Source organism: Chaetodon auriga, chromosome 7 (assembly GCF_051107435.1).
Source record: "Chaetodon auriga isolate fChaAug3 chromosome 7, fChaAug3.hap1, whole genome shotgun sequence".
In the NCBI taxonomy this organism is placed as follows: Eukaryota; Metazoa; Chordata; class Actinopteri; order Chaetodontiformes; family Chaetodontidae; genus Chaetodon; species Chaetodon auriga.
Window position 1 is genome coordinate 22213919 of NC_135080.1, and position 26026 is coordinate 22239944.

Below are 26026 nucleotides of genomic sequence, written 5' to 3' on the forward strand. Positions count from 1 at the left end.
CACAATGTTTCACTATGGAGCCTTCAGTCCACAGCTACCAGGCACACTTTGATGGCGATTTGTGTTTGAAGGTGCAGAAATATGATCTCGCTTATATTTGCTTTGCCTGTTTTCTGTGCAAACCAAGGAGGATTTTGTATCTATGTAACATATACAAAAATGACTGCAATTCAATGCATTAATCCCAGTTTTGTGTATACATTTTCCTCATACAGGAGGAGAATATACAGTCACCTGGAATGAAAAAGAGGACAGTCATCTGTTCACATCTTTATGTCCAATCAAATATCTGGGAAGGGATGTGTCGGTGAATCAAAGGAGAGCAGGAAGATCACAGGGAAGCATACCTGAGAGACAAACTGGTTTTCTTTTGTGAAAATGCCATTGACTTCAAAGGTATATGAGAACACAGAGCAACATAACCTTCAACATGTGTTGGATGAGGTCTGCAGTGGGTGAATAAAACCGCCCAGAACATCATTGGTGGTGCCTGCAGAGTCCAAAGGATACTAAAGGACAACTCCCACTCCAGCCGCAGCCTGTTCGCCCTGCTGCCGTCTGGCTAATGATACAGAAGTATCCACTGCTGTGCCACCAAACTACAGGCCAGCTTCTTTCTTCATCCTCCACACTCCACCATAAATAAAGTTTCATGACAGTATGTATTCATTGTATAATTTTTGTTTTGTGAGTAGCATAAAGGGACAACTACAATACAAATGTGCATAAACGTGCATTGTAAAGTCCTAAATGAGCCGTATACAGTGCCGCAAAGTCATACCTCAGATAATACAGAAGAAGCAAATCAGTGCTTGTAATGGAAGTAGTTCCTCTGAAGCAGTTAGAGTGTTATGAAGGCTTACATACCCAGATGCATTTATGGTTATTTAAACACTGGTGTTACTCAGCACTCTCTTTCTAAAGCGCTCTCTGCCTGACAGTAAGAGGCCTGTGAGGCTCTCTACAATGGAGTGTGTGTCCATGCGTCTGTGGGTGTGGCTGATGAGAGAAGGGCCAACATAAATGCTGTGTGTGTGTGTGTGTGTGTGTGTGTGTGTGTGTGTGTGTGTGTGTGTGTGTGTGTGTGTGTGTAAAAAGTCATGCCTGGTGATTAAGAGTCCTGTGACATGTTTTCTTCCACACTGTGCTAAAAATAAAGTTCACAAAGAGGATCTAAGACCTCTTCACCTGTCCACTACAAACACTGTACTCCTGTAAATGAGTATGAAGACATACGCATAGGCAGTACTGAGACTGCTTGAGTCAGCATTTCCCCCTTTGGGCAGGCACAGTGAGTGCGTGTGTGAGTGAGTGAGTGTGCGTGTTGGTGAGATGGTGGATATGCAAAATCTTTAAAGAAAAGAGAGATGGCTCCTGTGGCTCAATCCGCCACATCTTTGTGTGGAAAGATATTGTTTCGGGGACACATCAATAACAAAAACAATCAATAAGTGCAGCCTAATTTTATCACCACATGATATTAAACTGAACAGTCAACCCACTTAGTTTGATATGTTACTGCCACCACATATCTTGTTTCACTTTCGGCCAGTACATCAGAGAAAAGTGACGCACAGCACCAGTTGAACTGAGGTGCTGATCACTGGACAGACTTGAGAGGAGGACAAAAGTGTCGCACACTGGTTCCATACTCAATTCTCTTTTACTAGGATGATGTTTCAAATCTGAGGCCACTAACCACAATGGCACAGAATGATAAATACTGTTTATTAAGCTGTAACACAACAAAGCTGGATGATTCTGTACTGTACCCACACAGTCTGTTCTCACTTCTTGTGATTGAAAATGTTTAGTCTACAGACACTGAAATCCATGCCAGCACCAGCACATGGTCCGTTCATTCAGGGAATACCTTTTCTCTTTAGCAAAGATGACTGTAAACAGCACGCAGACGACCTGAGGTAATTCACAGAGCAATGAAACCCGTCAGACTGGTGGAGATCAATGAACAGTGCTTTTAGCTTTGTGCACAATATACTTACTGTGTTCAAATCTGTCTGAATATTAGTGTGTGATGGCCTCTGTGTGTTTGTGTGTAGGTGAACAGAAAAGCTGTTAAGCTCAACAGTACGTGTTTGTGTGAGTGGTGTGTGGATAAGCGGTCAGCTGGGGTGTGTGCCTGTGTACTGTGGCTGGAGTGCGTGAGTGTGTGTCACCAGGCGAGCAATACTAGCACTTACTGCATTTAGGAGTGTACGTAGGTGGTGGCTGTAGACGGTAAACACAAACTGAAGTGTAACAGTCATTTTGACTCTGACACACTGTGGCTGGGTCACTGACTAGACACGTTAGTGTGTTTATGTATTAATATTTGTACCAAGTGACTGCAGTGTGTTGCCTCAAATGTGTCTTTCTGCTGCTTCTTTTTGTTTCATGCTTTAATTTGTACATCTGCAGCATTCTACAACTATTCCTTGCTTCAAGGCTTTGGTTCCTCCACAGGGATCAGCTTCATCTGATTTTACCATTTATCAAATCATCATCTCAGTGATGTTTCCGTCAGGAACTAGAAATGAGGACGTGTCATGAAACCAAATTCCCTGTAAAGATACTCTCACAGCCTGTGAATACAGTGTCAGAAAGTAAACATAAATGAAGCAAATGAATGGGAGTGTGTGTTTCTGTGTGTGCGTTTGTAAGGGTTGTGTGTGTGAAATGACCACATCCGGAGAGTTAACAGTGTTAACCACCTCCAGTGACACAGTGGCACATGCCTGCTACTCAGACAGGAAGCAATGACACTAGACAGGAAATGAGTGATAAACAACAACCAGAGCAAAAGTCCCTACAAGTCATTCATAAAAAAAGATGACAAATGCTGAGTCAGAGGTTGGGCTGTTATTCTTATTCTTGAAGAGTTATTTTCAATGTTGTTTACTGCATTCTAGTCAAATCAACATGATTGTATCAACGGGAACAGAAGATAAAATGTCTTTGTGTGGTGTGTCTGTACACAACAACGTTTGAATATGCCCATAATAAGCTAGAATCCATAGCATACACATTAGTGGTGTGTCTCCTCTATACAGAATTATTTCAACAGCTTTTCTTAATTAGCTAATCGACTGTTAGCGGCATTAGGGCTGTACATAAAGTGAATGCGAACAGACAGAAATGTGCCCTAAGCAGCAGAAATTGAGTCAAAGACGCACCTGCACAAGTTGAGCAAAACATTTGTGCTTATCCTGTCTGAGCAGGGACACCTTGAATAATGCATTACAGTATAACATTATGATGTTTTCACTGGGCGTTTTGTGCTGAGCTAAACTTCCTACTGCATTACAATTCAGATGGTTACAAATCACATGCCATCAAAGTGACATGTGTTACATGAGCATTAATCCACCGTGACACATATCTAATCCAGTGCCTATTGTTGTTACATCATAAGAAAGGAAGATCACACATCATCATCAATCTCTTGTGACAACTGTGCACTAAAATGTCAAATCTGTGACATCATGATGAGTCACTCTGCCAGATAGATTGTGACAGTGCAAGTGTGCATTGTGCCTACATCAGGTCTGAACGACATTAGGGCATCTAATGTGCACTCCTTGCCATCTAACTCTGCATCTGTATCGGGAGGATCAGTTCGCTCAGTTGATGCGGTGAGACTACAGTGAGAGCAGCTCATTTCATGCACACCACAGATTGCCTTTAGTGCAATGAAAAATCCCTCCAACAACACTCTCTTAGGGTAGTAAAGACACACTATTCGTATGTCAGTGTGTGCACTGCAGTCTGTGTGTGTTTGTAGTTTGCAACAGTGTTTGTCGGAATTAACTGTGATAGTGAGACTGAAGACAAAATAAAATACGTTTTTCATGCGTGGATGTTTGATTTTGCTAGTTTGCACTCCAGTGCCCTTGTGTCTTAACATGACACAGCTAAAATGCATAATTAGAATGATATACTTGACTGATGAGTGATGCCACAACATTTCTTTCCTCAAATATGTGCTACAATTATTATGTTACTCAACACATTAATTCACATCAATTCTGCTGCTATACAACTGCATATCTCACATGTCATAATGATGCAAGTAAACATTTGTGGTGTGTCAAGTGTCAAAGGGTCATCTAACTCATCTAATTCCAGCTGGAACAAATGAGTCATCTATATGTATCTATCGGTGGTGAATCCACTAAGGTAATAACTGTGGTGTTTTTTGCATATTATTGTATCAAAGCTATTTTCTATTGTGATTTCCGCATATGAATTTGTCCCAATGCTCAAATAATCTTTGTGGCATGAAACCCCGTCACAACGCGAGTTGTGCTCCTCACAACAGAAGAAAAACACCTGCAGAGACATTGTTGGCGGAGGAGTGAACAGAGCATGCCTTCAACAGCACAGTGAAATGCAGAAAACACAATCACTCATCACTTTTGAAAAGAGAAGATTCATTTAAAATCAGTTGCCAAGCAATGGTGCTCTCTTAAGTAAAGACACCTGAACACCGTGCATATTACGTAAACTAAACTAAACTTCCCATGTCAAAAGCATGATGTCACAAGTTCCACTTAAAAGGCAGCATGAGTTTGAACCTGCCTAGAACACACTGTCCACGCTGAACCATGTTCTCCATGAGCTCAGGTGTGTGTGTGGTAACAGCAGCAGAGTCATTGCCTCTCAGGGTGGATCATATGGATAAAATCTTCTATCTATCGATCTTCTATGTTATATACACTCAAAAACTGCAAACTGCAACAAAAACTGAACATTAAAACCTCCACGAAGGTTGGACTTAATGCAGTATATATATGTTCATCATGCAGACATGGTCATGGCTGGAACTGTTCTGGTTTGTCTGTATTGGTTCATGCATTATTTGCTGGCATGTCAAGCTCCATGTGCTTCACTGTGCTGATTGGAATTACAGGTTAACTGAGGACATATAACTACCGTGATATGTTGCCTAAGATAAAAATGGTGCCACAACACAGGAAATTGTGTCATCCACAATCAGTGTGACAATCAGCATCAAAATATCTGTGACAGAAGAGGAAAACATACTTCTACATACTAAAACAATCACAAATCATATCAAACAAAGCAAACACACACAGTGGGTTAATGTAAAGCAGGGGTGGGGGGCGTTCCGCCTCCGGGACATGTGGACTGTGAGACGGTATGATCCAGCCTTTCTAGACAGCAATTACGTTTTCCTGCGATAAGAAAAGATGACAGTAAATAGGAGACTAAGGTGTCCTTCCAAGTGGATTTCACATTGATGATAGGCATCATGGCAACTGCAAAGAAAAGTAGCTGCTCTAAGTCTTAGAGCAGCGGTCCCCAACCACCGGGTCATGGACCGGTACCAGTCTGTGGGCCATTTGGTGCCGGGCTGCACAGAGAGACTGAACAAAAAATATTTTATTGATCATCAGAGTCTGAGAGAAGTTTTATTTTGAAAGTCAGGTGCATCCGCCTGTGCCTCTGTACAGATACGGTTGTAAAAAAGTAAGCCCAGAAGCTGGCAAAAATTACTAAAAGACAAACGTCTTCGGAGAGCTTCTTCGGAGGGGGAAATGGCCAAATGATGAGGCAGAAGAAGAAGAAGAGCCTACAACTTCCAAGAAAAACAAAGCTGAATTTAAGAGACAATATCAGCAGTCCTACTTAAAATACGGGTTTATCGCTTCAGGTGATTCTCACGCAAGCCCACTGTGCGTAATATGTGGCGACAGGCTCGCAAATGAGGCAATGAAGCCTTCTCGATGAAGAGAAAAAAGCGCAGGGCTCCCACTAATTATAACGACATTCAGGGTAATATTGAGTTGTATTTTTGATAATCTGTTTTTATTCGTTTCTATGTCAGTCCGGCAAATTACTGCTTTACGTGAAAACGGTCCATGGTGCAAAAAAGGTTGCGGACTGCTGGCTTAGAGCACCAATCAGGTGAAAACTTCCTGTGTGTCTTTCTTCAATTCCTGCAAGAATATCAGCTTTGTGTTCAACTAAACAGGCCCAGGTTTCACACTGAGTAACTACATTGAGTAAATTGAGACTAGATTTTCATTATATTTCAATAAATATACTTTTTGTGACATTTTTGTCAAAGCTGCCAGTAGCATCATCATCATCATCACTACATCTGACACCAGATGACTCACCGAAGAGCAGCAGCTCCAGTCATTGCAGAGGTTAGTGTGATATGTGTTCAATAATTTAGCATGGCCCTCAAAGGATGTTATAGAAACTGAAATGGCCCTTGAGAGGGAAAAATGTTCCCCATCCTGATGTACAGCCAGCACACCAGAATTTCATTTATATTCATACTGAACATCAAATAACAATGTTCTGAAATCTGACCTGATGACAAGCTATTAAAGCTCGAAATAATATTTGACGTTTACTAAAGAAAGCAATGGACCTTTGATGTGCACTCTTCTTCGGCTTCAATATGCCTCACATGTGATGATGTGCATACTGTACGTGTGCTCATCTGCTTTTATGGCACACGCACACACACACAAAGTAAACATGTGAGACCGAAAAGGCAATAAACAGGCAGATGCTGAACAGACAGAGAGCAGAGATTTGTAATAAAGGACGTTGCAAAAGATCATATTGGGACAGAGGTGCATCACTGACAAAGAGTGTGTGTTTTACTTGAGGTATAGAGGGAGAAAAAGAGGAGTGAGTGAGTGAGTGAGTGATAATAACAATGCTGTTGCATTAGTGACCATGGTATCGTAGCTCATGAATATCAATTAGCAACATGTTGAGAAAATTACAAAACAGAAGGCACAAGCACAATGATTAGCACTGAGAAGTCATCATTTATTTGTTGATAATTCAAAAGTAATTTAATATACTGTGGATTTGAATTGTTATGCGGATAATAAAGATGGATTATGAGTAAATCTTCTAAGCTTCCACATCTGTCAGTGTGTATGTGAGGAGGGGGGTGAGAGAGTGGTGCGGGGGGGCAAATCAGATGTGATGTTCCACAGAGCCTGATTCACTTCACAGACACAAGACAAGTGAGGAGAGGAACACAGGCTACACACAGACATCAATATAAAGCAGCACTAAGGCCGATCTCTCTCCATGACTCAACTGTCAGACTTCTCACACCTCCCTCAGAGATGAGAACGAAAGAGGGGACAGGAGGACAACTGGAGAAGGAGTCATGAAGAAGGGGTGGTTGAAAGATAAAATGAGGTTAACAGCTTTTGAGAAGGGAAGCAAATGAGAGACGAAGAGGAGCCGAACATAAAGGTGAACTATGAGCGTGAGGTCATGATAATGTCATAACTGAAGTGAAACTAGAATACAAGCTGAAAATAGTGGGGGGGGGGGGGGGGGCAACAGAGGAAGAAAAACAGACAGAGGCAAAGGGAGAGAAAGATAAGAGAAAGGAAGAGATGGAGAGGCAAAGAGTGATACAATGTGTGACTGTAGTGCGTGGACCCAACTGGGCTGGGTGTCCACAATAAGCCTCTGTTTTTGCCAAGTGTGTGTGCATGTTTGTATGTGTACGTGCGTGCCAGTGAGGACGGTCCCGTGCCCTGCACAAACACTGCCCTTGTAATGCCCTTACCCCCATCAACCCTCACAACCAATCCCCCCCTCCCTCCCTTGCAACATTTCTCTGTCTCTCAGACTCTCTCTGTCACACACACACACACACACACACACACACACACACACACACACACACACACACACAAAGCCTCAAAGGCCAATACACACACCGAGCTCCAGTAAAAACACTGTGGCTGGAGGGGGCAACAGGGTCACATGGCACTGGTCAGGCAGTGGCCACCCCCCCACCCCACCCCCCACAATAAACAACTACACTCACGTGACTTACTGTACTTTGCATTGTGGGATCTGTAGCTTCAGGCAGCTTACTCACACCTTCAGTAGCTTTCATACACCCACGCACACAAGGCCACAAGGGTCATTGCCTAAGCACATATAAATGAGCTGCTTCTTTCAGTCTAAGCGCTTATGATTAAAGTCAATACTACAGTAAATAATCAGCAGCTTTCCTGTCAGTATGCAAGCAACGAGCCCAAACACAGCTGATGTTTACTATACCTTTGCTGAAAAGCTAAAGGCTATGCAAACTTATATCACAACCACAGGTCATTATTCAAAGCAAGCTCAGACACACACACACACACACACACACACACACACACACACACACACACACACACACGCCACAGGCGCAAGAAAGGCTAACGGGAAAAAAAAAAAAACACATGCAAAGTTTGCCTTGCCAATCTGATTTTGAGAAACAGGAAATGAAGAAATTAAATGCACATGCATAACCACACACACACACACACACACACACACACACACACACACACACACACACACACGCACTCATGTCTTCTTCTTCTTTGGCTGGTGTGCTCTTAATTAATCAATGCAGAAGGTTATTTCCCGGAACATTTTTACAAAAATAAATCCTTCTCTTCCATGAATACGCATGATGTCATCAAAACAAAAACAGAAACCCTGTTCTGAATACTATTTTATGGGCTACTTCCGTGTTTCTTCTTTAAAACAGGACTATTTGAATAACTGGGGTGTTGGGGGGCTGAGCTGCACCCTCCTTCACCTCAGCATCACAGACAATATGTAGGCTGACTGGAGGTGGCCGACGAGGTTCGTCCTGTTTTGATGTTGGGTAAGCTGGTGTGCTAACAGCTGCTCTGCTCAGGGTGACATAATGATTAGCCTTTGTTCCATCTGACACGACAGCTTCTTTTTAAAAAAGGACAGAGGAAGCCTTCTCGGAAACTCTGACAAAGAGGAAACAATGAACAGCTATCATTAGGGAGCGAACATGTTGTGGACATGTTTTTTTTTTTTTTTTTAGGTCAATGTTTTTCCATTAACATTAACTTCCTTATATTTACTAACCATAAATGAAATCTGCCTTCACTCATCACTTACCAGTTCAACCTCATATTATCACGATGTCGTGAACACTGAAAAACTTGACAATAATAGAGTAAATATTTAGGATTACAGCTGCAACTACAGATTGTTTTCTTGATTAATTAATTGATCCATAAAATGTCAGTTAATAATAACAAGAAATGCTCATCATAATTTCCCAAAACCCAAGTAGACATATTAACATTGCTTTTTATGTTCTAACAGCCCAAAACCCAAATATGTTTACAGCTGCAACTAAGGAATGTTTCATTATTCGTTAAGCTGTTCATTGTTTTTTAAATGAACCATTTAACCCTAAAGTCTATAAAATGTCAGGTAAGTCCTCAGAGCCCAGGTGATGTCTTCATACTGCTTGTTTTGTCTGACAAACAGTCCAGAACCCAAAGACGTTCAGTTCATGATCATAGAGGACTTAGAAACGCATTCACATCAGGTTTTCCAGACAACTGTGCCCCCCCACCACCCACTGCAGCCCCGTCTCCCCCTGTCAGTGGGACATTCACAACCTCAGTGATATCAAAACACTGACAGCGCGACATCAAATAATGTAATATTAATGGATTTTTTCCGTGATTTCCTGTGATTTTTTTTGTCTTCTGTTTGGTCAATAATCAAGTTTTGGAACTACAGCTCCCAAAATGCTTTGTGGGATGGCAGCTTCATATTGTTACACTGTGGGTGGCAATATAGGCTCTGTATTTTTAGTCTATATATGTTTACATTTTGGCTAATTAGTACAATTAAAAGTACTAATCAGCAGTTCCTGTTTGCGATGAACCCATGGAAGCACAGAACTATCACTGGATTACACTGACGGTGCACAATGTTGGACTTTTGCCCATAGCTGATAGACTGATATTTTCCAGGCAGTTGCTGCTTACAGTGATGGCCCACTGACAGATGCAGACATAAAATACTACGCTTATGAAAATGTACACATTCACTTGACAAAATAAGAAAACTACTGCTGACAGCTTTTTCACTGATGCATGTTTCTCTTTGTTCTTCACAAATTCGTCATCATGATCGGGTTGACGGCTCTTGAGATGGATGGAAGATAAATTTGCATTGCTGAAGGAATACGATTTGACTCATCCTTGTGTGACTGTGTTAAGGGTTTTAAAGTAGGTTAATAGCCTGCATGACTTGTGTGTCCACTGCTGCAGCTCCAATGTGTGGCTGAAATGAGCCAAATCATCAAGCCCAACTGCAGTAATTGACTTCCTGTTGTCTGTAGAGCTGCAGCATGCACTTGTCTCTTAAACCTCATGCGGTATCTTTGTCTCACTATTCTCCCTCCGCACCCCACGTGCAACTCCTGCATGCCAAGCCCCTCACGCGAAGCATGGCGCAGTTTGAATATCCTTGGTCTAATCATTTCAGCTCTATGATGTGTAGAATGTATATTCAATATTAGCATTGTCCTAAAGACAAAGTATGTTGTGAAGAACTCTCATTAGCATTGCTACAAGTCTGCGTAGAGACAGCACCATCATTTCCAACCACAAGAGAGGAGCCTGATAGAATGTGAAAAACAAGTTCAGCAAAAGAACAACAGAGCTGATTGAGAGGTCGTTTGAGGTCACTGCCAGAAGCGCAACGCGCTGCAATGAGATTCTTCAAAAGTGGGAAGCTTGAAAATAGACTTAAAGAAAGCTTGTCACAAACAGCCTCTGCAGGGCACAGCTGCTGTTTACATCGTGAAACTGCAAAGAAATGGACAAAAATAACACTGAGCTGCTGTGAATGTAGCGGGGATGGCTCCCACACATGCTGCTGATTTTTCAGTATTGGTCTCTCAGCATCTTGCCAAACCACCATTTATCTCCCTCATAAACAAAGGGCCATACATTGCCATTGAATGGCACACACACACACACACACACACACACAGACGCACACAAGCCTGGAAATGGGAGACATTTCTTGGCTCTGGCTGTCATCTCACTATAGAGGTGACTGGGTTGCTAGGAACACTTAGCTGCGGTAAATGACACGCTGATGTCCGCCTCTCCAGTTTATACATCCATCCATCTGTGTGGGCTTCTCCACTCAACACAACACACACTGCCCTGCCAAAGCTTCCTTTTCTGTTTAATGATTATTACAGCACACAAAAGCCAATGTTATCCCTCCGAATCAATCCCACATATATTGTACTATCTACAGAGATAGACACACAAACACAGCTCTTGTTAGTCCAGACAGAAAACATAATGTAGACTGCCGTTCATTACTCTCCATCTATAATTAGCTTTCTATAGAAGTACATGTTCTATTGTCCAGCTGAAAACACGGGCTAGTCTAATTATATAACCTCTGTAATAGCTCGGGTAGCAAGGTCACTGCCATAGCGATAATGCCACCCAAACAGAATCCTAAGAATGAGCCCAAGGGCAGGGCTTCCTAGGATTGTGAGTCAAACACTAAAATTACTATCATGTTAATACAAAAAAGAAGAAAAGGAGGAGGGGGCAGGTTCGGCATATTTCTTATGAGAGCTATGTGATGATCTTGCAGTGCCATTCAAAGTCCCTCTGCATCGTGGTGATAATATGATGTGTTAGTGGGAAGATCACCGGAGACAGAAGACAGCATGAGTAACTGGATCAAGCTATTTTTCCACATCTGAGTGGGAGTGAAGGGGGGGGGGGCAAACGCAGATGGCAGGCATCTGTACTGATTATTGGGGTTATTGGTCGCTGGCACTGATTGACAGCAGGAAACAAGGGTTTCATGCACCTGTACTACCACTTTTAGACAGCATTACATGTGAGAGGAGGAAGTTAAGACTATTTGTTCTGAGTTTCTGCAGCCGGCACACATGCCATTGTGGTGATGAAGAGCAGAAAATAAAACTGCAATGTGGCTAAGGACATGGTGCGCCTTAGGGCTGCAACAAATCAAATGAGAAGGCTCAGAAATGATTAATCTGTTGATTATTTAATTAATCAGCTGGCCTATAAATGTGTAGAACAATGGAAGATTGCTTGTTTTATCCAAACAACAGTCCAAAACCTAAAAAAGTCACAGAAGACTGAAGAAAACTGCAAATATTCATACTTGGGAAGCTCCCATTTTTTCTTCAAAAACTCATTTATCTATCCAAGAAATGCATAAATTTATCTATTAAGACTCTATGCACTGCTTTGTACATTGTTTCATCTGAGTTGCCAAATTCTGTGAAACTGACACCACAATGAAATGAATCAATACATGCTTTTGCCTTAGTTTCTCATCTTTAGTTGCATCGTGTTATTATGTGTATGATTGTCTTGCCACGTATGAAGTATTACAGAATCTCTGTTGGAGGATACCATTGTTTTAGTGAACAATGTAACACATAGTGAGTTACTCTGTGATTCCCAGCCCTAATTATCTAATGCAGACACATTTTCTGTCAGTCAACTAATGAATGAATTGACTAACTGTTTCAGCTCTAGTATGCTTAGAGCGTAAAGGGGCAGGAGAGCCTGTGGTGAGTGATGACAGAAAAAAAGACAAATTGTAATAAACAAACTGTTCTGCCCTCTGTAAGCAGCAGACTCACACTCCATTTATGATGAAAAACTGGGTCAGTAGTGCTGAGAGTGCTGCTGTTCTGTCTTTTAATGGTTAATGTTACACAGCTATTCATCCAATCACCACATCTGTTCTAAAAGAGGGTCTTCAAGACTGTTGGAAAAGCAGTGCAGGTGACTATCGCATGAGGCTGGTTCAGAGAGTGCTTCGAGTGTGCAGCATTGTCTCCAAAGCAAAAGGTGGCTGCTTTGAAGAATGTGAAATGTAAAATAGATTTTGCTTTGTTTACACTTTTTTTTGGCTTGTTACATAATTCCACATGTTATTTCATAGTTTTGATGTCTTCAGTTTTAATCAACAATTTAGAAAGTAAAGGAAAACCATTGACTGTGTGAAGGTCTGTCTAATCTTTATGTATACATATAGTACTACAGTGCACAGTATTTGCTGCACTATGGACACACTGTTAAATACACAGTCCAAGGTCTGGTTAATTTGTCACAAGATGCAATAGTTATGACAGGGAAAAGTGCAACAACGACGCAAATCAGATGAAATACTTGAGACTTTACAATGTTGACTAGACCCAAGAAAACTACACCCCTGATTCCCAAAAACGTTGGGACGCTGTGTAAAACATAAAAACTTAATGCAATCATACATGCATGACAACTGTTTTGTGAAGTGTCCCTGAGCCCATGTAGTAATGTCCTATTTTGAGATGATTTTGTCGCAGCTGACAAATTACCAGCATTGTGGCCGACAGTGAACGACAGTCAAGCGTCTATGGCTGTGTAGTGTGACGTGCTACGACTTGTCGTGGGGCGTCCCAGACGCTGCAAGACGAAAAGTTTGGCATATCAGAATTTTTTTGTCTTGACACACCTAGTGGAACATCTCCCATAACATGTTCCTGATCGTTGACCAATCAGGTGCTCTCTCCAAAGTGCAGTCAGGTAACCAGGAGGGATGCTGAGGTTGCTGTGGTCAGGTGTGACAACGAAAGAAAGGAAAAGTTCGTTGAGCTGTGGTAACAGTACCCCTGCCTACTCGACATTTCCCCGAGGGAGTACCAGAACTGAGTCAAAACAAGACAAACGCTGGTGAGAAAGCGTGGAGCCACATAGCCAGCAGCGAGTAGCTGGCTCTGCTGTCATAACATTATCCCCAGTCCTTATTGTGGAATATGCTTATCTAAGAAAAAATGTTGCGTAGTCTGATCCTCGAGGTTCCTGGTGAACCTCGCTCCATCCTTGCTTGTGAATGACTGAGCCTTTCCAAGATGCCCCTTTCATACCCAACCATGATACTATCACCTGTTACCAATGAACCTGTGGAATGTTTCACAACTTTCCCAGTCTTTGTTGCTCCTGTCCCAACTTGTTTGAAAAGTATTGCTGGCATCAAATTCAGTCCATATATTTACATAAATCAATGAAGTTGATGAGGTCAGACTTGAAATATATAATCTTTGTACTGTTTTAAATTGATTATATGTCAAAAGGGATGAGCAAGTTATCACATTCTTTTTTATTTATGCTTCACATCCCAAACTTTTTGGAATCAGTATTGTACAAGAGAAAATGAAGGATGCAAAAGATGCTCATAGTTTTCATACAATGCATGACTGCAGTGACAAAAGAAAACACCACAGGGCATTTTTTGGTGCACCCCATAAAAGTTTCATAGCAATTCAGCCAAACAGGAGGATATAATACATCACAGACAACACAGTGAGAGTAGACTCAGGTGGTGTAACACTGATCTTTGACATGAAAGTAAAGCATGTTGGCCCACTTCCACACATTCCCCGCCTGTCAGGACGAGGCCTACTCTCCCAGATTCCAGCCAAGTCAGCGCTCCATTCCTCCTCTCCCACACACACACACACACACACACACACACACACACACACACCAGCATCACAGGTTAAGTAGGTCAAGATAATTACGGGATACGGCATGTTCACACACGTGCAACACATGCACACACACAAGGATGCTTTACCTGCTGAAGTCTCTTATTTCCTGTGCCTCTGCTCCTTGATGGGGGTGTCTGGATAGCGGCTGGGACACTGCATCTGATGGACGAAAGGACAGAACGGATTGAAAAAAACTGTGGGAGATGCCTGGGAGCGGTTCCTGTCAGTATGTGTGTGTATGTCTGCGTGTTCATACCGTATACAAGGAGAAGGTGAGGAAGTTAGAGAGCAAGTTTAAAACACAGTAAATAAATGGCAAGTGGTGAAAAGTGTTTGATCCAACACACAGTATGGAAACAGAACAAGACAGGTGTTGCCTGAACACAAGTCTGCATCATCCAAGGCAACCTCCCATACACTCAGAGGCCCTGCCTGCCCCATCGTTCAAGATAAGACAACAGAAAGCACAGAGCGCTCGGAGCAAAGTGCCCCTCCTGACCCTCCTCACTGTCTCCCTTCTCTTACCATCTATTCCCCTTGCATCGCTTTTCTGTGGTACCTCATCATTTCTCCTGCACTCAAGGTCATTGTGGAGATAATCTGAGAAATAACTGAGTCTTCCTCTGACTGGTATTTTTTAAATCTGGAAAGACTGAAAACTAAAACAGCCAACTCTGAAACAAAAAGCCGATGTATCTGAATAACATCTGAATAAGTCCACAAATTGTACGATCAGCTCTAACAAAGAAGATTACTGCTTGTAACAATCACTGACATTGACATGTTCACTGCAGCCTGAAGAAATATTTTTTTTAGTGTGAGTTGGTGAAGAAAAATATCAATCACACCTACAAGGAAGTCTGAGTCACATCTCCAAGCTGTTGAATCCTTGTCGCGCTCAAAATAAACCATCTGAAATAGCAAAAGGAATTCCCCACAGCTGATGCTGGAGGCAAACGGAAGTTGGAGCCAAACTGTTGTGATCATCCAGCAGATTTTATCATTAATGTATTAACTTTGTGTTTGGCCACAGCAAAATATATCAGAACCATCTACTACTGTTAGTCTGTTGATGTGTATGCTTTAATATTGCCTGTACAGATGAAGCTTATTAGACAAGTTCAACATTTTACCTTCCTTGCTTTGTTCTCACCTCAGTATAGCAATGACAGATGGATATGAAATGAATCAATTAGTTAACCAATAGAAAATGAATTGGGGATGATCATCTATGACTGATCTATGATCTATTAATTGTCTTTTTAACAAACTTTTCAAAGTTTTTGTCATATATGATAGAAAACTGCAAATCTCTGGACTGATGATGAGATAAAATAAGAGATTTCAAGACGCCATCATGGGCATTTTTCACTATTGTCTGACACAACAATTTATCAATTAATCAAGAAAATACTCACTGCATTGATTGAAAAAGGAAAATATGGTTGCAGCAATAACACCAGAATTAAAGATATTTTTATTCAGAATGATTTCTTGTGGTTCAATTTCCAATTATCTAGCAGCAAAGGGAGAAAAGGTTTTTCAAAAAGCACAGCAGCAACAAGGCAAAAAATCTCCCTCTGAATGAGGTTTAAGCCCCTTGGCTATTCACTCTCTCACCACAAGACCTGCCTGCAGAACACCATCAGAATGTGGTCTGTGCAAGCTGTTTGTTGGGCATCCAAACTTGGCTGAGGAGTGTTCACTTTATCCAAGCTCATCCAGTTTAGCATGTTTGTAAGCTCGAAATTAGCCTTCTTCATTATTGTGAGCATGTCCCAGCAAACTAACTTAGACACGCTGGCTTGTGTTTTACTGCCAAAAAGAAAACAAAAAAGAAACATCTGTCCATTTCTCTTAGAAAGTGCGACACTCTGCATCCACTTTTTGTTAACAGCGTGATATCAGCCACTGTGTGTGTGTTGTGTTAAAGGCGGCGCTCGGAAAAACAGGCATATAAATAAAAAAGTTGCTTTTTTGGATTTGTATTTTTTGTATTATGAATTACATCAAGGGCCAGATCAACAAGTCTCACGGACAATTTGGCCTCTGGATCCACACCCTGTTAGACCTAATAGAGACTCTGACAGTCGCTGAAAACATCAGATGCTGTTGAGTCATTTCATTGGGATCTTTTGTGGTTTTAAGTATCATCTCAGCCAAATAAGGAGTTGTGAGCATCAAGCATCTCAAAAGTCTTATCTAGAAAACCTGAAATCCAAATATGGCACACCAAAACCTCGAGTTTTGTTAATCGAAACATCGAGATGAAACAGGAAATGAAGGACATGATCTCTGCATGTGCCCAAGGCGGTCCATAGGCCTCTCCATCGGGATCATCTGCCAACAGTTCAAAGAGCTGCAACTATGGAAACCACGATGTGAACTAACCGATATCGTAAACAAATACACTGTGGGCAAAAACACACAGTGAGGCCATACACGTTGACGACACGCAATGCACACACTTTGATTGAGGTCAGTAAACTTCCTGTTTTTCCCCAGTGGTTAAGATGCTCTATCTTGTTTACCAGGGTGTGACACAGAGAGGTCCACAAAAACAACTATGGTCTGCGTGAGTCACAGAAGTTTTATGTACAGACACAGTGATATTTAGAACCTTACAATGGGGTTGAGGATAAATTTGTAGAAAGAGGTGACACTCTGGGTTTCCCCAGGAAAAAAAAGGGTTCAGTGATTTCTTGTCCACACAGTAATACAGTAAAACTGCACGTGGCAATGACCAATTCCAGGAAGTGTACAGTGATAAAATCAAGGCAAGAGACAGTCAATGTTTAACTCCCTGACGGGTTTCAGATCAGAGCGTCACATGATCCACAGCAAGCGTGTGTGTGTGTTACAGTGACTTTAAGGAGAAATTGAGAGAGCAACAAAGACAGAGCATTCACTATAGAGCGGTTTAGTGATGATGTTTTTGCTGGAGGGCCAACACCAAATTAGCTCTGCTACTGTTCTCTGGGAACAACCACACTGTAAAGTGAATGAGTTTTTGAGTGTATTTTCAAGGCTGATGACATTTTATGATAGAATGTATAAACTGTCTGTGGCCCCCACAGACACACACACACACACACTCTGAATGGATTTCTTTGAGGCCTGAAGTTTGGGTTTGGGTGCACGTCACACATCACAACCCGTGGAGGCAATGCAAGTCAGACCTGCAGGCCTACAAGCGTGATGCAAGTCATACGCTGGGAGCAGCACAGAGATTTGAAAGTTAGAACATCACTTCATGTACCTGGAGGAAAATATTGTTGTCACCTTTTCCATTTTGTGGCAATTTTGTTATAAAGATTGGTAGAAAACTTTGAGTTCCAGGACTTGAAAATGCAGCCCCAATGGGTTCATTAAAAAAATAGGAAACAAATAAAAATCAACTGGTCGAGCATTTGTAGCCTGAAGTGACATCTTTTCAAAATATCATTCAAGATTTAAAAGCCACTGCTATATATTCAAAACCAACACTGACATTTATTTAAAGGAAATTGAAAAACACACTAAGTCTCCGTTAACAAGAACTGTTACATAGCATTAACGGTCCAGATGTACACAGACCTGAAACATGACCACAGGATATTGGATGCTGACATCATTTGTATTACAGAAACACGGTTGCAACACAATGCACCACATTATAATACTGCAATGCCAGGACGGCCATTTTTCACCATGAAGTAAGGTCTCAGTCACGCAGCAACACGCCAGTTTGCTTTGACTTTTTGCTGCACAACCACTTTTATACATTATTATTATTATTATTATTATTATTATTATTATTATTATTATATATGACCACAGCCAGTTTGTTCAAGCAACTGAGGCCACTCACTAAACTGAAGTTATTTCTGAGGGATAGCAGCACCGTGAAAAATATTTCATGCACAATGCACAAAGTAGTGGACAGTGACATCAGCTTCAAGTCTTATGTGTATCTAGTGTCTAGTTTCTTATGCAAGAGGAATGAGGATATACACACACAAACTGACCATGCACACATACAAACAGAAAAAAACAAGTTTTCTCAGAGCTTCTCCCAACAAGTTGTTGTCACTGTTATCATTGTACAAACACCAGAGTGCGAATCTAACTTTGATATGACTTCCTCACTCCTCACTCCCCACACACACACACACACACACACACACACCCTTCCTCTCCTCCACCCATCCTCTGGTACAGGAATGTGAGGAATTCAAAATTACTGTGGGCTTCACTGGGAGCCAAGTCTTCACTGTCCCTCACCTTGAGGCACTTTCACACTCTCTGAATCGGTCATGTTGGTCTGTCCCTGGGGGAGCATGCTTTCACTCTTTGCCATTCACTCCTCATAAATATCTATCATAGCCTTACAACCTCCAGGATATAAAGGTCGAGTGAGAGTGCCTACTGTAAACAGGTGGTTTTTCTGGCCCTGAAGGGTTGTCTAATGAGCCAAATCTCTTAAAAGGCCCTGCCCTGCCCTGCCCTGCCCTGCCCTGCCCTGCAAGAGCACCGTTGTCTTCTTACAGTTCCGAGCAATGACTTATTTCCCAGGGGCCTAAACATAAGCAAGTATACCATGGATATATAAGATGTAATAAACTGACCGCTACTTTTGTCGAGCTTCTAAAGTGCAAGAGGTCGACAAACTGCTAAAAACATGAGGAATATGATCCCTGTGGTGGATCTCAAGAACCCTCAAGGATCCTCAAGTAAAGGTGAATGATGAGCTCAAAACATGCCACAGGAATGCAAGAGGAATGCACCAGCACACACACTTAATGCTCTCCCAAATCAAGTGTGGTCTGAAGGGCCATTACATTTGACCATGCGTCATCAATGCCTCACCATAAACAACAGAGCACTGTCCGCCCATTTCCAAAACACAATACACACCCACTCATTCGCACAGTGGGATGTTTATTACCCTCCATCACGGAGGAACATGAGGAACACACAAACACAGGTGGGGGGTGTCAGTGCCGTCCAAGTATTTTCTATGAAGTCTTTCAATCAATGTATCTCTATGCTCAGTCTGTGTCTACCCATGGCCTTTTACAGACTTCTTCCCCCCGTCTCCCTTTATTTAGCTACTTGCTTCACTGTGTATTTTTAGGTGCTATTGTAAGGCTGCCCTTAGGTGGGTGGAGTGTGAGTTTGTCTGTGTGTTTATTCCCAAAAGTTCCCCACAGACGCTGTAAATCAGTTACCAACAGGCTGCCTGACTGAGCAAAGGTCTGTCTCAGCCTGGGGTATAGCACTGCTGATCACTCAGATGACACACACACACACACACACACACACACACACACACACACACACACACACACACATAATTACAACACAGACAGAAACACAATGATGTAGCTGGCTGAGATCAGTCATAGGTCATACAGTTTTACAGGAGGTTGAGAGAGAGATAAACTCCTCACTGTCCAGACTTATGGATGTAATGACATCATGAGGGCAGCATGAATTTGCACAACACCCCTTCGCAACTTATCGCAGGTCAAAACAAATGTGATCATCCTCTTCTCAAAAGCTACTCTGCACTCAATGGGGCAAACATAAGGAGAAGCTGGTGCTAAACTCTGAGCATACCGAATGCTGTTCGGCTAATCATGAGGACACATCGACTCCTACGCTCAGCTCCTTTTCTTAAAGGTTTCCATATCTTGTGTGACAACATTCTTGCAAAGAGACAAGACTTAAAGGAGTCGTTTACTATTATTATGCTGTATCACACCCCCAAGGGTGGAGTGTAAGTACATTTACTCACGCACTGAACTTAAACTACAAACTTGAGGCTTTTCTTTTCATACGTTCTACTTCTACTCCACTACATGTCAGAGGGAAATAATACTGGCCTTTTACTTAACTACATTTATTTGACAGCTTTAGTTACTTATTAAGAAATTAAGATTTTTACATACAAAACATATAAAGAGCTAATGAGATATGAAGTTTTGTTCTAAACTACACCACAGTATACATACTGTGTACAGCTGAAGCTATTAGTCAATTAATCAACTGACAGAAAATTGGCAACTATTTTAACACACTGACACATACTTTGTTGTTCCAGCCTCTCAAATGTGAGGATTTCCTTTTGATTATTTGAATTTATTTTGAGTAATTTTGAGGGGGCTCTGGGATGGGAACTGTGATGACATTTCTCACTATGATCGGAATTGGAGTACTTTCACTTCTAATACTTGAAGTACACTTTCCTGATTATATTGCATACTTTCACTTCAGTAACATTGCCAATGCAGGACGCAATGTTTGTTTACTTGAGTATTTTGACAGTGTGGTATTAGTACTATTTCTTACATAAAGGATCTCAATACTTCCTCCACCACTGCACATGCTTATATGCATAGAAATATAATGAGTTTTCAGTTAATGTGTGGATACGTGGGTGGAAGAGAGCTAGCAAGATGGCAGCATGTAGTAGGTAACAAGCACATTTAACTACTTGGGCCATAAGCATATGAAGATATCACAAGGCTCGGAGCGTGCTCTGAACACGGCGTGTTGGACAGAGTGTGTATGTGTGTGTCATCAGCAGATGCAGAGAGGGACCTGTGCCATGAGAAAGCGTTGCCATAGAAATGAGAAGCAGAGGTTTTGCACTCTCAAGTTACAGAGAGGAGGCTGGAGCCCCCTCGGGTGGCAGCATAACCTGACGCTATCTATGCATCTGGGGCTGCCGCGGTTACCGCATCAAGCTACTATCAGATGTCTCGCATGCAAGGAGACAGCGAACGACCACTGCAGCCACAGGTGTCACACCACACATGCCCTCTTCTTATCACCAAGACGAACAAATGATTCAATCTCTTTTCTTTTTTTTTCAAAGTATTTATTCGTTAGCCTTCTTCGGCTTCTTCTTCTCATCCTGCTCTTTGTTTTCAAAGTCCCTCTCCGCTCAGAGACAGACTAACAACGGCCTGACACAATGGAATTGTGAGTGTTTATTTGAATATGTAAACTTGAGTACCTGTACACAAAAAACAACTGAAGCCTTTATTTGGCACATCTGCTGTGTGTTTAAATCGTCAGTTTCCATTCAGTCATAGTGCGTGCCAATGGCGACAGAAGTTTTGTCTGCGTGCAGCGGACTTAAGAAAAAAAAAAAAAAAACCCTGCTCAAATAGAAACGCTAGACATAATTTTCAAATATCACCTGACGTGGGTTAAACCAGTTCCAAAATGTTAGGTAATTGTTTCATGTCATGAGACATCATAATCATACTCTGTTTTACTTTTTGAATTCATTTAGAAACGAAAACAACACATTATTTTGGTCAACAGAAATATTTGCTGGTCTTTGCTGACTTCTGTACATTTAGTCTTCACTGTAGCTGCAACTTAAGTTTCACCTGAAATCATTCAGTGGGTTTAACAGGAAGTTGTCACATGCTAACGCTTTTCTATGAGAACAGATCATCTACTGTACGTTTGCCTCCTGCATCATCACTGAAACCAAAGACAGGAAACTGTCGTAATGGACACTCTAACCCTCCACAGCTCCACATACACCTTTAAGTGTATGAACCCTGCCTTCATACCCTCATTATACAACATAATCTTTGCTAATTCAAGGACACCTGACATTATCAGATGTCTTGCATCCAAACTGCATCTGATCTGGCTCAATCCCACTAACACCATTCAGTTTAACAGTTTCCCTGAGCAGACAGCATTTTAGCTTCATTATGACGGCCGCAATACCAGACAATATGTAGTCTCATATGACAAAGACAATATCATAATCAGTATCGCACCTACGGACCACAATAGGAAATGTGATAACAGATACTTGTATAACACAGATGCAGATATCAAATGCAGCAGGCCGATAGCCTAGTTGTCCCTATGCTTTCAAACAGGCAGTGTGAGCAATGTGCTTCAAAGCTGATGCCAGATCAGTTGTCATCTAGACATCTCAATATCATCAAACTTGTTCTGAAGGAAAGTTAAGAAAGCACACTTGCCCTTTTAGACACACTCACTGTTTCATCAGTGTCAGTGTAGAATTATCTGGACTGCATGTAATCATATGCCTTGTTTCCTCTCCTCCCTGAGCGAGTGTCTGTTTTAACTGGACATTACACATTGATATAACATGATTCTCTGATATCTGATCATCGGTAATATTGATCATCTAAATATAATCAGCACTAACGGCTGGCGCACTGACTCAATGTCACACCAAGTCAAAGAATGGACACGTATGAAGATAATGAGCAACAAGTGGGGACTGACAGCTGACCAGCAACCTGTTTAATGCATGAAGACACCAAAATGTGCACTTTTAGGTTTGATTTTCTGAAAGAAGAGCTGATGAATGCAGTGCTGTTCATTAGTGAATTTTCATGTTGAAAAGGTCAAACAAACACCGCACAAAACACTCAGCAACTAGAGTCTGCGTCACTCAGGGCAGCCCGGAGCAGCTCTCATGGTGAGTCTTCACTTTCTAAGTGACTGAAGATAATATGGTGTTGTTTCCATTTGACTGGAGTCGGTTTGCTTCAAATTTCATTCACAACTGGTCCGACTTAAGAAAGCGAGAGCATGTTTGCTTGTATAACAACAAGACTCATTTGTCATTGGTGAGCGCAAGGATGCTGTCAAGCCCTGAGTTTTGCTCTGCATGCTAACGAATCACCGAGAATTAAAGGATGCTATTAGTTTATTATGCTAGTGTGTAGACTCCTTTACTTCACGCATCTCATTTAAGATTTCTCTCTTGTATATTTCACTGTGCCTTCTCTGGCATTTCTCTCTCTGTTCATTACGTCTCCCTCTACCCCTCTCCTGCTGTCTTCCCAGCATTCCTTGGCAGGTCCCGGCCTGCTGTGCAGCAAAGTGGAGAATTCCAGCAGGCCGCTCTCATCTCACAGTCAGTCACATTTCTTGCTGTGGCAGTTTCTATTTCTATGTATAGTCTAATAATAAGCAGTGAGGTATCATTGTTACAGTTCCCTTTTCTTGTCAGTAGTGGTAACAGATGAGATTGTGGGGCTCGAAAAGACAAGTGTGAGCATGCAAGCTAACAGACAAATTGTGAAAGCCAGCTTGCAGACACACACAAATGAAAAAAAAAAACAAAAAAAACACAACACACACCACGTCCACCGACTCCCTTTCATACTACTCTTTGAGAGGATGTTACGCAAGCCTTTCACTGTAATGGGGGGTGATTACTTAAAAAGCGTAACAGCAGGAAGTGTGAATGAGTGTGAGAGAGTGAGGGGAGAGAGATACAGGGACAGAGAGGGAGGAAAAGACGATAAGGGGGATAGCACAAATAATAAGTGACAACAGATGCAATGTGCACGCGCACACGCGTGTGCAAACGCACATTTCACTCCAAAGACACTGACAATAGAATACACTATTCAGGTCTCAAAAGTGTGCCTCTTAAAAAAATATGTAGGTGTTTCATGTGAGTTGTTCATGTTGTTCAAACAAATGACAATAGACTGGAACACACAGCGTTTTCTTCAGTCTCCACACAGTTCAATAATGCTGCCTTTCACAGCTTCGTTTAGCAGTATTTGAACACAGCAGGCAGACAGTGACACAGAAACTCAGAGGTACAGATTTTTCTCCTTCTCTTATCCTGTGCTTGGATTTGAAAGCTGAAAGTCAGCATTTTCAGCTCACTGGTATTGTTTGATTTGAAATCTAACATGGAGGACTACTCCCAAAACAAAGAAAAACACATCACTCTCTAAATACTTGCAAACTGCACTGTATGTTTAGTTTTACCTTGCTACAATATGCCACTACACCCTGATGCTCTGAGGTGTTTCACTGTCAGACTTGCAGAGTCTTTGAGCACAGTGGAACATGCTACACCAATAAAATGCATTACTGTTCTGATTACTGACAGCAAACACACTGCTGCATGTAAAGTGCTGCAGGTCTGGCTGTATTAGCCACAGGCTCTAAGCCTTATCTTGTAATTTCACTGTGCTGTTGGTCACTGAGACCAGAAACATGCCTTTTCTCCACTTGCAGTCCACCTTTCTCTTTCTCTTTGTTTATTCAGGTCCAAACAATGTGCATGATTCAGGGAGCCCAATCCTAAACCACAATACAAATCAGAGGGCTCCCACAGAAAATGCCCTCGCTTTACAGTGCTGTTCAACTTGGTGAGGCCAGTGACACAGAATATGAACATCACCACAGTTGCAAAACTTTTTTTGTGACACACTTATTTAGAATTCTACATTCATTTGTGCCCAGTTTCTCGGGTGAGGCCTGCTTTGGGACAAAATCTGGCTTGGAGTAAATAGCCGCATTGTTGGCAGATGTCTGTGGAGTGACGTCAGTTAGCCTTATCAGTGTTCTCTAACTTTACCTCAGAGGGGGCCTGACAACAGACCCCACCCAAGGAAGGGCAGCCAGAATCACTGCCTGATCAAAATAACTTTCTCAAACGCATCAACTGAGCAACAATGTGTCAGAGAGTGGTAGTGCTGTGCCAGTACGAAACTAAATTAACAGCACATATTGGCTAATTGTCTTGGGAAATTCTTCTCCTCTTTTGTAACATGCTGTGTGGCTCTAAGATTCGCTCTCTGCTCTGCAAAGCACCGATCCAAGTTTGAGTAATCAACTGTGTGGGACGGCACAGGTGGAAATGTGTGCGAATGCTGTAAAGATGCCTTTAAATGCCTGCATCACTATGGGACATATGAGCCTCCCCAAATTAAATTAACTACTGAATGGTCAATCTTTAAAGCTATGTGTGTCTGTGTGTGTGTTTTAAGGTTAGAAATGATCGAGTGTGAAATGTCAGATTGAGTTTCACGTGACATGAAGTACTCTGAATCCAGCCACAGTCGCTGCCCTGTTGGGCCAGCAGAACAGGTGGGCCTCAGGCTCAGTTTGAGGTGGGAGCAATGTATGTCATGATAGCCTATATATCACCAAATAACCAGATGGAGAGCCTGTTTTTGGTAAATTATTTGGAGAAATTGTTGCTGTAAAAACAATAGAAATCCAACATTGCTAGAGGCAATATAGCACATTGACTTGAAACATTGCCTGCAATGTCTTAATACAGCCAAAGACATCAAATGGAGAGAAGCTTCTCTAATGATTGGAAAATCTCACACATCATACAACACCGCAATGCTCAGCCCTCAGGCTAGGTGCTGAACACATACTGTAAGTACACATGAGGGCATTCACATATCAGCAAAGCTGCATTTGTTACATCTTCCTTGTGCTGCCTGAAATCATCACCACTGACCTACAGCCTACCTCCACTGACGCAGACTGAGCTCAAACTAAACTGATTCACAAACCATTTCACAACCATTTGTGTTGGCGTATGCTGAATGAAGAGCAGAGGGAACCTTTTAGGAAAACTGAGCCTGAGGATGTGTAAGGGCTGTCACATGCCAAACAAACATGCACAAACAAAACTGTCAATTCCCTCATGTACAGGTATGAAACATGGAACAGAGCTGGCACTGATCATTTTGGTTTACAAAGAAAGGCTGCAGGATAAGCTGAAACCTGAATCCAAGTGGTGGCACTTCTAAAGAAGCGGCCTAACTGTCAAGTCCCCCATTGTTTGTCAAATACTGAAAACAAGCTCCTCAC

General features: G+C 41.9%; 1 protein-coding gene across 1 annotated transcript in view; it reads right to left on the reverse strand.

The window, feature by feature from the left end:
* pik3cb (phosphatidylinositol-4,5-bisphosphate 3-kinase, catalytic subunit beta) overlaps positions 1–26026 on the reverse strand; it is a 52306-nt gene that overhangs the window by 24665 nt on the left and 1615 nt on the right. The window contains exon 2 of the mRNA XM_076735375.1: positions 14485–14557. The gene's annotated coding sequence lies outside the window, so the exon portion shown is untranslated. The remainder of the gene's footprint in view (positions 1–14484; positions 14558–26026) is intronic.